The 12,959-nt window shown below is 41.7% G+C and overlaps 1 protein-coding gene across 3 annotated transcripts in view; it reads right to left on the bottom strand.

The window, feature by feature from the left end:
- PLAG1 (PLAG1 zinc finger) overlaps positions 1 to 12,959 on the bottom strand; it is a 43,542-nt gene that overhangs the window by 5,602 nt on the left and 24,981 nt on the right. The window contains exon 2 of one of the 3 annotated variants that reach the window (XM_081504958.1): positions 7,726 to 7,830. The exons of the other annotated variants lie outside the window; for them this stretch is intronic. The gene's annotated coding sequence lies outside the window, so the exon portion shown is untranslated. The remainder of the gene's footprint in view (positions 1 to 7,725; positions 7,831 to 12,959) is intronic. 3 annotated transcript variants of the gene reach the window in all.

Genomic DNA, 12,959 nt, shown 5'->3' with positions numbered 1-12,959 from the left:
CCCCACACTTCTTCCCCAAATTCAATTTTTTAATCCTAACTCGCCTACTCAGAGAAATGCCTGTTAGCGTGACTGTAAACCAAATGGATCAAATTTTCATGAAGCTAAACACTACTCAAGAACAGACAAGCTCGGTTCTCTCTTGGGGACAGTGCACCAGCAGCCTGAGCTCAGAACAACAGTGGGCTCCCTGAGGAGAGCACCTCCCAAGCTCACACTGCCCATGCATGTGCAACACAGGCTTCTCTAAGCTACATGTGTGTTACCTGCAATAGCCCCCACTTTATTTCCAAGGATGCTGCAAGTGCTGCTGACATGTGGCAATAACCCTGCACTCCTTAGATTTCAAAAGCATGCAAGGGAAGTTAAATATAGGTTTGCCACAGGAGAAGGGGTGTTTTAAGAGACTGATGTTGAAAAATCTTAAAATATCTTAAAAATGCCTATTAGTAGCAAGATCCTTAGTAGACTAAGAACACGCATAAAAAAAATCTGCTAATAATTCCTGATTGTACAAGTAAATGTGAAAAGAACAAATAGCAGAAATGGTCAAAGAGAAGGGGAAAAAAAAGTAGAATTCTCTATTATAGAGAGTTCAGGGCACAGAGAAATAAGTAAACCTTAAATGGTTTAAAGATAACAATTCAGAAATCATGATTATGAGAACCTGAGGAGAATATAAATCAAATACTTGAAACAAAATATGCTTCCCCGATGACAGGTTAAATGACAATAATTTTACTTAACATTCTAAGTGAAGTGAAGTGAAAGTCACTCAGTTGTGTCCAACTCTTGCGACCCCATGGACTGTAGCCTGCCAGGTTCCTCTGTCCATGGGATTTTCCAGGCAAGAGTACCGGAGTGGGTTGCCACTGCCTTCTCCAGGGGATCTTCCCGGCCCAGGAATCAAACCTGAGTCTCCTTCATGGCAGGCAGATTCTTTACCAACTGAGCTATGAGGGAAGCCCTAACATTCTAAACACACATCTAATTAATTTCCCCCGAAATCAGATTTTCACATACTTTAAGAATTTGATGATCTGTAGATACAATATTTAATAGAGGGCATTCAAGCATCAATACAAAAATACTACAGGTATATGTGAAAGGTTATTCTCATAGTTTAAAAGACAAGAGAAAACAAAAATTTAGACTAATAAAGGATGCTCAACAAAGTTAAAGCAAAGCCTCCATTTTTTGGTAAAGCACAGAACATGCATAAATGGAAGAACTGAATTCTGCACCTCAAAATTGCAAAATGATAAAATAAACTTGGTGAATACTTACTTGCCCAGGGCACATACTGGGTTTTTGATAGGGTAATTAAGAATATGAAAGCCTGTGTTGCATGTTATGCTAATTCAATAATATAAATGCCTTACACAGTGGAGGGTGTTTTCATCTCTATTACCTCCCTGTAACTCAATGGGTCTGAGGCAGATGCTTTTATCACCATGTCCATTTTAAAGTGAGAGGCCCAGAAAAGTTGAACATCTCGACAGCATATATGTGGTCAAGAAGGGGCCAGTGTCCTATGTCATTATGTCAACAGTCTTATTCTACTGCTTTGTAGGAGAAGGGCAGGCTGGCCAATCAATGTGCAAGCGGATAAATCCTGTCACTACACTTAAAAGGCATGAGGGAAGAGGGGATAGTCCTCTTTTCTCTATCAGAGCTGCCAATATGACCCCCAAACAGACACACCTTTAAGATTGAAAAAGCTGGGTTTAAATAATGACAGTTTGTAAAGTAAATTTAAGGTAATTTAAATAGCAGTTAAAGTAACAAGTAGCATATCTGTCTCAGTGGATAGTGATTTAGGTAGAAACAAAAATCTAAAACCAAAGTAGACCAGTGAACAACAAATTTAATTTTTTTCCTTTTTTCCCCGACCAATATAAATTTTACTGCATCTCAAATACATCCATAAAATTTTTACTTATGCTTACTGTTCAATGGAGTTTGTAATAAAGAAAAAATCCTTTAGAGTCAAAATAATTCAGTACAGCTTAAAATTACATCTATTTTGATTTGAAATGTTACAATAGTCTACAAATCACCCCACTTACATATTTTACAGCCTGAAATAAAATAACAGACATCATTTTCATTCATTTTATCACAAAACATAATTCCAAAGTCATAGTTAATTTCCCTGAATTCAACCTAATTATTTTGAGTTCTTATGAGTGGTTAACTATTTCCTCAAACAAAGGAAACTAGAAGCTGTTTAGAGTTTATAACTATTTGGCTTGGCATAATAAACATAAATATACAGTTTCCATTCATAGATTCCTAACTAAAATGTCAACTAAAATTACCTGTGTATTCTCTTTTATACTGTTAAGAAAGTTTTAAAGAAGCATTATGACTCCTCTGAAAAGTCTGCAATGAAATTCACACTCCACAGTTTTTCTTTTTCACATATCAAAGATGGGTTACCATGCTTTTCCAAATATTTAAAGTTCTTTGTCTTGAGCTAAAGAATCATGGAGCGAGGTAGAAAACGTACATATACCTATTTTAAATTACTCTAAGATGAAGTAACACTCTTCAGAATACCTGCCCAGTTTTTGCTGGTACCAGAACAGATGTTATTTTTCCTAGGGCAACTTTGCATACACAAAAACAATAATTAAAGGGAATATAGTGTGTGTGTGCACACACACAGGTTTATTATCTCCCTGTGTTTTACATGCTGAAATGGTGACTCATGCAGAAAAATAACAAGTGAAATGAATCATACATCAGAGGGTCTACTACAATGAATTCCTATGAGGATGCTGACAAAAGAAAAAGCTTGAATTAAAACTATTTCTGTACTTTGTACTTTAAGTTTCACAGTTCTGATAGTCGTTTCTCTGAGAGCTATGAATTTTGACAAGACTTACCTGCATCAATAATTTTTTCATATTTAAGCTAGAAGTCAAGCATATACTTTGCTAATTAAGGGCAAAAGCCATCGTAATCAAAGTTTCAGTCTCCTTTATGCTAATCGTAAAACACCATTAGTAAACACTTAAGAAAATGTCAACATTTGCTTAAAACATGTTTTTCATGTATAGTGAACAGGTGGGTTGGAAAAGGAAATTTACTAGTAATTAATACTTTATATGTATAAAACACGATAAAGCTTTGAATAATGTGAAATTACTAACACAATAACATAATTGAAGTCAATTCTGAGGGGCAACAGCATACTTGGAACACTTCTTTGATATGGTATGATAATGCGTAAATGTTAACAGCATTCAGTTTTTGCAGGTCTGTAAAATCCCTTATTAAGAATAATAACTTATCTTGTAAGTATAAAAACCTAAAACAGAAGTAAAAATAGACTGTAGGCAGCAATGGGGCAGGAGCTGTGTTAGTTGTATTCACTGTTGTTTCCCATAAGAGGAAGTAAAATTTTTGTTGAGTGAATGAAAATAATTAAAGCAAGACAAGTGCTTTCCAGCAAGGAAGTGAACTTACAGGCTCAACCCCCATAGCAGACACAGGACAGAATGCATGTATCTAAGTTCAAGTAAAAAATAATACAGTGTGGATATAATTTGGTCCAATAAACTAAACTTAAGCCACTAGAAAGAACTTTCTAAACAGCTATTTGTAAGGTGAACAGTGAAGTGAAAGTTGCTCAGTCGTGTCCGACTCTTTGCGACCTCATGGACTATAGTCCATGGAATTCTCCAGGCCAGAATACTGGAGTGGGTAGCCTTTCCCTTCTCCAGAGGATCTTCCCAACCCAGGGATTGAACCCAGTAACTGCAGTTAAAACCTGTCTGAAATACTCATTTTGTTTCATAGAACAAGCATTCTCTGACTGACTTTACTGCTAAGGAATCAATTAGTATGAGTGTATAATATCAGTTTGGTCCCCATTCATTCCTAAAGCAAATTTTTAAAGTGAAGACATGCCTGGAGCCTGCGTCCGTGCCTGGCATGGAGCAGGAAGGATGGCTAGATGGTTAGGCGGTTAGAGAATTTGCAATGCCACAGGACAGGATGGAGCAGGGCACATGCCCAGAAGCAGGAGACACAGCAGTGAGCAGGGCTGCGCCTGACCTGGCCCGCCAAGTTGTAACCAGGTACCCAAATGTCTCATTTTACACCCGGAATACTGATAATCACAGAACTAATCTTCCTATCTTTGATGTCGTTAATGAAAATCAGTCAACTATGAGGACGCCTTTTTGGAATTGCTGTATGTGATGTTTTCAACTTTTGAGCAATTCATTAAAAAGCAGTTCTAGGACATCCCTTCTGAAATTTACCACGCGGTATAGCCCTACAGTATTTTGAAAGACTTTTACATTTTTTTTTTTCTCAATAATTTTTTTTTTTTTATTTTAGTTGGGGGCTAATTACTTTACAATATTGTAATAGTTTTTGCCATACAGACTTTTACATTTAATATACAAATACTGAAAGCCAACAAAGAAATACTATTTGTGCTTAAGAACAAGAGGAAAAAGTCAACGAATTCCAAAGTGGCATCAGCAAACTCCGAAGTCAGTTCTATCATCTGCACAATGAGGATGTTTCTTTTGGGGCCACCTTGAACTTGAGTGTGGCTATTTATTTCATTTTCTAGAGTCCCCAGAAGAAATAGATAACTGGATGAATAAAACAAACTTATCCAAATAAATTTTATCTTTCAATTCAGAAATGTCTTCCTTGGTTAATTTATTTGGTTGTATGTGTATGTGTGCTTAGTTGCTCAGTCGTGTCCAACTCTTTGCGACCCCTATGGACTGTAGCCCACCAGGCTCCTCTGTCCATGGGATTTCCCACGCAAGAATACTGGAGTGGGTGGCCATTCCCTCCTCCAGGGGATCTTCCCCACTCAGGGATCGAATTTGGGTCTCCTGCACTGCAGGAAGATTCTTTACCATTTGGCCACCAGGGAAGCCCTTTTTTTTTTTTAATGGTTGTATATTCATATCAAAATTAAAAAAAAAAAACAACTAAAAACTACAGATGGGTGCTATATTAGAGCATATTTCTTCACCTAGACAATTAGTATTTGCAAACAAGAAATGAGCACAGACTGATACAAAAGAGAAGCAAAGATGCCAGAGAAAGAGTGAGAGAGAGCAAAATATCTCAAGTACACCTGAATACAGAGTTTAACATTGCTTAATCACAATTTTATTTCTAGAGGTTTTCTTTTCTTTTTTTTTTTTTGCATAAAGCATTCCCAAAATACTGGTGCTCAGGCTAGGATTATAAAGCAGGCATCACAGGTCAGCTCAATCTGAAAACTGCACATGTCACAAATTGGGATGAGTTGTTTCTCTGTTTTTCTTACCACTGACCCCTTAAATTCCTAGGGCAACAAGAAAAATGCTGGACACCAACTATAAAAATGTTCACACCGAAGGACCTCGAACATTTGGAGGGCTGCCTCTGTGCATAGACGGTTACCAGCCTAGTGCTATTAAAATAACAAATACAGCATCACCCAGGCTTCGAGTCTGACCTCCCCAAGCACGCACACTGAATCTGTCTATATGTTCAGAAAAGAGCGCACATTAAAACAAAAGGGGTAAGGAAAGAGAGTTTCACTAAGTTACAAAAGCTCATGCAGAGAATTAGTTGTAAGCCATCTCAAAGTCGGGGGCGCTGTGGATGTCGGCTTATGCTGCGGTACACGGTAAGGCACAGATGTTGTGAAGTGTGACCAGACAGCGAAACCACAAAGGACCCCACACCCAGGAAGTTTCCACCTGTGCCCTCACCCTGTCCTCCCCAGGTTGTGTCCATGTGACTGTCTGGGGGCAAAACCACTTTGACTGATTCCTACCTAGTTGAAGGTGAATGGGATTCATTCCAGGCAAGCCTGTTAAGCCAGGGGCGGCCACTGCCCCCACTGCCAGAGGACCCCTGCCCTCCCCCAGCTGTCACGATTAGAAGAGACCTGATAATTCTATTCCTGGACCAGTTTTACTTGAGATGGAGTGAACTTTTTTCAGAGTGAAGTTTTTCAGAACTCCATATCTCTGAGATTCTTATGTCTAACATGGAGGGTCAAGTCCTTATTGAAGTGACCTGTCTCTCCCCTGGGACTGTAAATTCATCTGCAGGGAGAGACCACAGGTCACCCCCTCCACGTCCCTGGCACAATGCCAGATGAACACGCGTGGACCACACTTGAGTCCCTTAAAGGAATTTCAGGAATCAAAGTAAGCAGGTGAACATGCTGTGGGGTTCCTGAAATTTCAACTGAGTTTCAAAGCAAGCTGAGAAGATAAGCCCCACAGGAGGAAGATGTTAGTTCTGGCACTAGGGTGGAGACCTAGTGAGCACTGCAGCCACTGGGAAGCCGTGGGTGTGGAAAGCTGTGGAGATGTGGGCACATCCCCTCGAGGTCCATGGGTCACCCAACAGGCAGGGAGGCACCCCCGGGTGGCACTTGGTTGGCCTGGACTTTCAGAACATTTCTGCCATTGAATGTTCAGCTCCATAGCTCCGTGAGCACAGTGATTTACTGGTGGGAAATGATTTACTGTTGGGTTTTACGGGTAAGAAAAAGGAACCAAGTAAAATTCAAAACCCTTAACAGAGGATGTTCTTCATGTGATCTTCAATGGGGGGATGACGTTGAAAATGTCAGAGGTAATTTTTGACTAGTTACAGATTAACAGAAATGAAAAGGGAGAGAATCTGTGTGAATGGAGTTGGCAAAGAAATGAAAAAATGTTTCCTTTCAAAACAGCTTCATTTAAAGCAAGTGTAAAAGTTACAATGAAATAGAAAGAGAAAAAAAAATCCATAACCCATAACACTAGAAAACTATTACCATCTTTATATATAACTAAAAATATTTACAACATAGGAACGACTATAAGTTTATTCTGACTTGATTTTTGTGCTGAGATTGGGGCATTTCAGCCAGATCAGTTTGTGGGCCTTTCATCTGATCAGAGCTCCTTCCCCGTGAACTGTGAGACCCTGCCTGGCCCTCGGCCTCTGGCCGTGTTCCCCTTTCCCACGCGTGGCCCTCCTGCTGTTGGTGGAGTTCAGTGACTCAAGCCCATCCTCTGGTGCTTGGCATGGCCATCTGTGTCCTTCCCATCCCAGGGCTGAGGGTCCGGGCCCCTAAACCTCCATCCTGTATTCAAGGTCTTGCTGACAGACTTACCTGGTACCAAATCCACATGTGCCTGGATTTCCAAGTATGGCTACACCGTGATCTGAGCCACTGAGCTGCCCCTACAGGCTGCAGACTCTAGCAGCCTGACTGTGTCCTCTTTCCAAGGTCAGCGAACTGCTGCTGTTCCACCGGGGTCCTTATTCTAGCATCTGCCACATTCCACCTAGCAGGGCCAGCCCTCTTCCCACCTGCTCAGAGGTACCCAGACCCTTCCCAGTGGACAGAAAGCGAGACAGTGGAAACTCTGGGCAAGACTTGGAGGAGGAAGAGTTTATCTGGAGGCTATTTGGAGAACATGGACAAATAAGCTTTTACAGCAGCTCTGCATTTCGTGCATGAGACAGAGGAAAAATTGCTTGTTGCCAGGATTCCGATCCTTCTGTGAGACCGTAACTATAAACGAGGTCCTGTTGAGCACGATACATTTTGATGGACCTTAGAATAGTAAGTGGCACGCTTATTATGTGGCAGGCTTTCCAAAGCTTTTAATGTCGTATCTTCTATTATGAAGAAACTGGAATAAGCGATCACTTGGAAAGCCGTGCCATATAATGATAAAAGCCACCTACCGGGGGCTCTGCTCCCAAGTCTAGCAAGGCAACCTTATTAATAGACCGTCACAGAGTGAGGCATTCTGGGTGCCAGATACGGCCAACACACCACCAAGAGGCGACCTAAAAAGAAAAGAAGAGTTAGTCTCAAGTTCCAAAAGTCACACCAGCTTGGCTAACGGCACATGAACCACACTGCTGTTCTTATTCATTACCACTTATTCATATCTTGATACTTTAGTGGGAAATCTAGCTCAGAATCTGTTAGGAACAAATGTGAATCAAAGAAAAATATTTACAGTACATGGAAAAATGAAAAGTAAACCAATCAATATGCCTTGACTCATGAACTTTTCCCTTGAACCGCCATGAAATTATCTAGGTTGTTCATGTTTTTAATTCAGTAAAATAGTCCAAGTTTACTGCCGTTTCTCCTAATTGCTGCTTATTTTCTTTCCTTACATTCTAAACACATGCACTATTTTTGCTGTAACACATTTTTGAGAAAAACCTTTAGGGGTGTGTATTTTGTTCCGAACAACAAGTGAGGGAGAAATCCTGGCAGATGAGTGTTTCCTCGTGGGCTGTGTGTTCTCGGGGTGGGGGGGTGTTGAGGACGATGTGCAAACCTAGAGCACCCCAGAAGTGGAGGCCGAACAAGGAGGACAACTGGCACCCAGCCGCTGAGCTGGTCTTCAAGATGAGATGAGGCTGTCACTGGATTTAAGGTGAACTCGCAGGTGGCGAGTTCATCGTCAACAAAAAGAAAACCCCAAATGAACTCTGAAGCCTCTACTGTGTATCTTGTCCTCAGCTTTGTTATACTGTGCAGGTGATGGAGACCTACGTCGATGGTGCTGACTACCAGGGAAAGAGGCATCACGAGCTCCATGCAGAAACCATCTGCTTCACTCCCCTGGACCAAGGGTCAGCGCGCAACCATACGTAAGGCCTATTAGCATGACAGATCGACAGCAGAGACAGTATTATATGGTGTAAACAAGGAACACAGAGGGTCAGAAAAGGAGAAGAATACTACAGACTTGTGCTTAAAGAATGTACAAATAAAGAAGAAGAAAGGGAGTGTGGGGAGCACACCGGTAAGCCAGGACTCGGGTCACCAGCGCAGGGTACGTGCAGGCCAGAGTGGGGTGCAGTCATGGACATCATAAGGGTTCAGATGAGAAAAGTGCAGTGATGTCCAAGGCTGGGGGCTCTTACACCTATGTACTGTGACGAGAAGCAAGTGTGAGACAGGTGAGGGGTCCACGGCTCTGAGAACAAGTACCGGGGAGATGGGGTGGATGCGGGGAGCAAAGGTGGTGGGGGGAGGAGAAGGGGCAGGGAGTGCTTGCCCCATGGGCCACGGAGGACTGTGCTGGACGAGCACTGAGCTGAAAACCAGCAAGAAGCAGCCTTTCCAGAGAGAGGCCACCTGTGTGCCCAACAGTATCAACACAGGAGATGAATGGAAGGTGGACAGACAATCACCTGACACAATGATAGGATGAAACCAGGCCATCTGGGGTGGGGCGCGGTCAGGCAGAGCTTTGAGAAGGAAAAGGTGGCAAAACCCACAAAAAGACAGGACTGCTAAGAGTTCCAGAACCACCCTGCACTCCTGTGCAGAGTTCACCACTTAGGAATGATGGCATCAAGCTTCAGCAAGAAAGAAGGTAGACCAGGGAGTGAGGAGACTGGGCCCAGGAGCGGGCTCCCCTCAATCTGGGTGCTAGTGGAGGGACAGGACGTGACCTCCAGAGAAGAGAGACTTCCTCTCAGAGCTTTGTACTGGAAGGGGAGAACAATGGTAGGGCGGTGGCTGGTGGGGGTCAGGTGCCTGGCAAGAGAGACAGGAGAGAGCTGAGGTGCTGAGGATGGAGAGGTGGGAGGGGAGGGACGGAAGACAAGGCAAAACCGTGCCTGAGAAAGCAGAGAGGTTTTCATCTAAGGCGATTACAGATGTGGGAGAGACATACATTCGTCCTGGGAGGGACATACACTCGTCCTGGGAGAGACATACACTCGTCCTGGCAAGTTGTTTGGTAAAAGGGGTAAGGGGTATGAGGAGCTGGCTTAACTTGGTCCGTGTCAGCAGAGCCAAGCAAGAGGGTGGTGTGGGTGGTTCGGATGGGGGAGGAGCAGGGTGCCCGGCCTGGCGACAGTGGCCAAGGTTAGAGTGATGCCTCGGCAGACAAGAAGGGGGTGTCCAGAGGCATCCTTGAGGCTTTTATATAAACAAACAAAACCTGCCATAAAAAATTAAATTTCTTAAATAAGATACAAGGTTGTGATGGACAGCACAGGGAATATAACCAATATTTTATAATAATCTGAAATGGATTATAATCTATAAAAATATTGAATCACAAATTGTATTCCTTAACATAACATTGTAAATCAACTATACTTCAAAAAAGAATTTAAAGATCAATTTAAAAAATTAAGTTTGTTAGCTATTGGGAGTGTAAATTGTTGAAACTTTTCTGGAATATGTTGTAGAAATAGGTACTCAAAGCCTCTTCAGTGTCCACGTACGCTGCTCTGATAATTTCTAAAAATGTAAGGAGAAAAACCGAGAAACAAAGATTTAAGTATAAGCACATTCGAAGCATATTTTAAGAATAAAAGTTAAAAAAAAAATAAATTGGTAATGTCTAATAAAAGGGGTGAAGTAGGATATGTCTATGTGATCAAATAGTCAGCCATTAAAAACCTGGCACTTAAAAACAATCTAATTACATGATTAAGCACCAATATAATGCTAAGAATTTTTAAAGCAGGACACAGAATACACGGTGATTCTAATTTTGTAAAGTACACAAACTACTCCTCCCCACTCACCTCACAATACCCTTAAATGTCCCTTGCGAAGTTATTTTTTTAAAATTAGCAAGATATAGACTGCATGTTCTTCTGTATTTTACAAATATCTTACTTTAACAATTAGAAAAAAATCATTTTACCTCCTCACCAAAAAAAGCTTTTTCAAATAATGCTGGGAAAAAAAAAAAAGAACTTGTATCCATACCTCATTCCATATACAAGTAGATCATGGACACAAACATAAAACCTAAACCTATACAAATTGTGTGAGGAAACAGAGTAAAGATTTTTGTGACATTCAGTAAGTCAAAAATTCTTTGGCTATAACACTAAAAGCACAACCCATAAAGCAACAAATTGATCAGACTCCGTCAAACTTTTAAACTGCTCTTCCAAAAGACAATGTGAAGATAATGAAAGGACCAGCCACGAGAAGACTGGAGGAAGAACTCTGCAGAGAATATCTGTGATAAAGAAATAAAGAACCTGTGTTCAGGATACACAGAGAACTTCTGAAACTCAACAATAACAAAACCCGATAAAAAAAAATGGGCAACGTTTGAACGGACATTTCAGCGATGAAGACACATGGATGACAAATGAGCACATTAAAACATGCACACCATCGCTGGGTCATGAGGGAAATGCAGATCACACCACAAGGACACACTGCTGTCTACACACTAGAATGACTACAATTAAAAAAACAACAACTGACCATCTGACTGTATCAAGTGCTGGTGAGGATGCAAGACAAATGGGACTCACACCACTGGCCAGAAGGTAAAAATGTACAATCACTTTTAACAAGTTTGGCAGTTTCTTAAAAAGTTAAATATGTGCCCAGCATGTGACACAGCCATTTCACACCTATGTGTGTACCCAAGAGACAAGAAAACATATGTCTGTCTGAAGATCTGAAAGTGGATATTCAGAGCAGTCCTGTTTGTCAAAGTGAAAAACTAGATACAACCCAAATGCCCATGAGTGTGTGAACGGATAAACAAGCTGTAGTAGGTTCAAATAACAAACTAATCACCAGCAATGAGAAGGAATATAGTACTGATACACACAATAACAGGATGAACCACAACATAATTAGGCTGAGTCAAAGAAGTCAGGCAGAAAAATGGGGGCATGTTACATGATTCCATTTATACACCATTCTAGGAAATGCAAGCCCATCTACAGTGACAGGAAACAGCTCGGCGGTTACTGGGACGGGATGGGATGGGGCAGCAGCATTCACAAAAGGACATGAGCAAACCTTTGGGAATGATAGTCATGCTCCCTACGTTGTCTGTGCTGATGGTTTCATGGCTAGCTACACCCCTGATGTCACCACCTGGCAAACCGTGCACCTTATATTCGTGCCGTTTACTAGATACCAATTATACTTCAGTGCTGCTGCTGCTGCTCAGTTGCTCAGTCGTGTCCGACTTTGCGACCCTATGGACTGTAGCCCGCCAGGCTCCTCTGTCCATGGGATTCTCCAGGCAAGAATACTGGAGTGGGTTGCCATTTTCTCCTCCAGGGGATCTTCTTGACCTAGGGATGGAACCTGTGTCTCTTGCATCTCCTGCATTAGCAGGTGGATTCTTTACCACTACTGCCACCTAAAGCTAATAAAAGGCAAGTTTTCCTACTGAGAGAAACTTAAAATTGATGTGTCTCAGAAACAAATCATCATATGAATTTGCTGGAGTCTGCAAAAAAAAACCCCAAAACCTCTACTTTACTGTGAAATGATAAATTCATCAACTAAATTCTTCATAAGCATTATGACTCAAAATGACTAAAATCCTTCGTTCCCATTCAGCGGGGGGAAAAGAAAAAAAAGGATGAGCGGGATCCTGGGTTAACTGTTAGAGTCACATTCAGTCCTTACTAGAAAGGATAAGATGTCCGGGCAGTTTTCAGAGCTACATTCTCAGCTGTCGCCCTTGGAGGAAGCCAGCGAGGTTCACCTGTTTCTTGCACGCTGGCTGGCACATCACACTCGGTGATTTAGAGCCTCCAGGAATACACTCTGCCTGGAACTGAGACCTACACACAATAAATAGTCTGGGGCAGGTTCCATTTATCAAATACCAAAGGAAGTATTCGGTGGAGAGCCGCAATTCAGCCTGGGGACAGATCTTCAAAATATATTAATTAGTGGTAGCCTTAAAAAGAAAGAAGTGTCATGCTGCGTGGGAGGCCTGCCTTTGATTAATTAAAAAAATAATAAAGTAACAGTTGAGCCAAGACAATCAAAGAATGAGTAGGCTATCAGTCAAGCATGGGCAGGCAGAGGGTCAGGAACTGCATGGTGCGTCTGGGTGACTTCAGGCAATCTGTTGTTTTTGGTAGCCAAGAGAGAGACAGGAGGAAGCTGGAGACGGTGGAGGAGTCCCGTACAGGGGCTGAACAGTTTAAATTATTCC

Source organism: Giraffa tippelskirchi, chromosome 6 (assembly GCF_054371585.1).
Source record: "Giraffa tippelskirchi isolate mGirTip1 chromosome 6, T2T-mGirTip1v1.2.pri, whole genome shotgun sequence".
Classification (NCBI taxonomy): Eukaryota; Metazoa; Chordata; class Mammalia; order Artiodactyla; family Giraffidae; genus Giraffa; species Giraffa tippelskirchi.
Note: the sequence above shows the minus strand (reverse complement) of the source record. Positions and strands in the feature narration are given on the sequence as shown.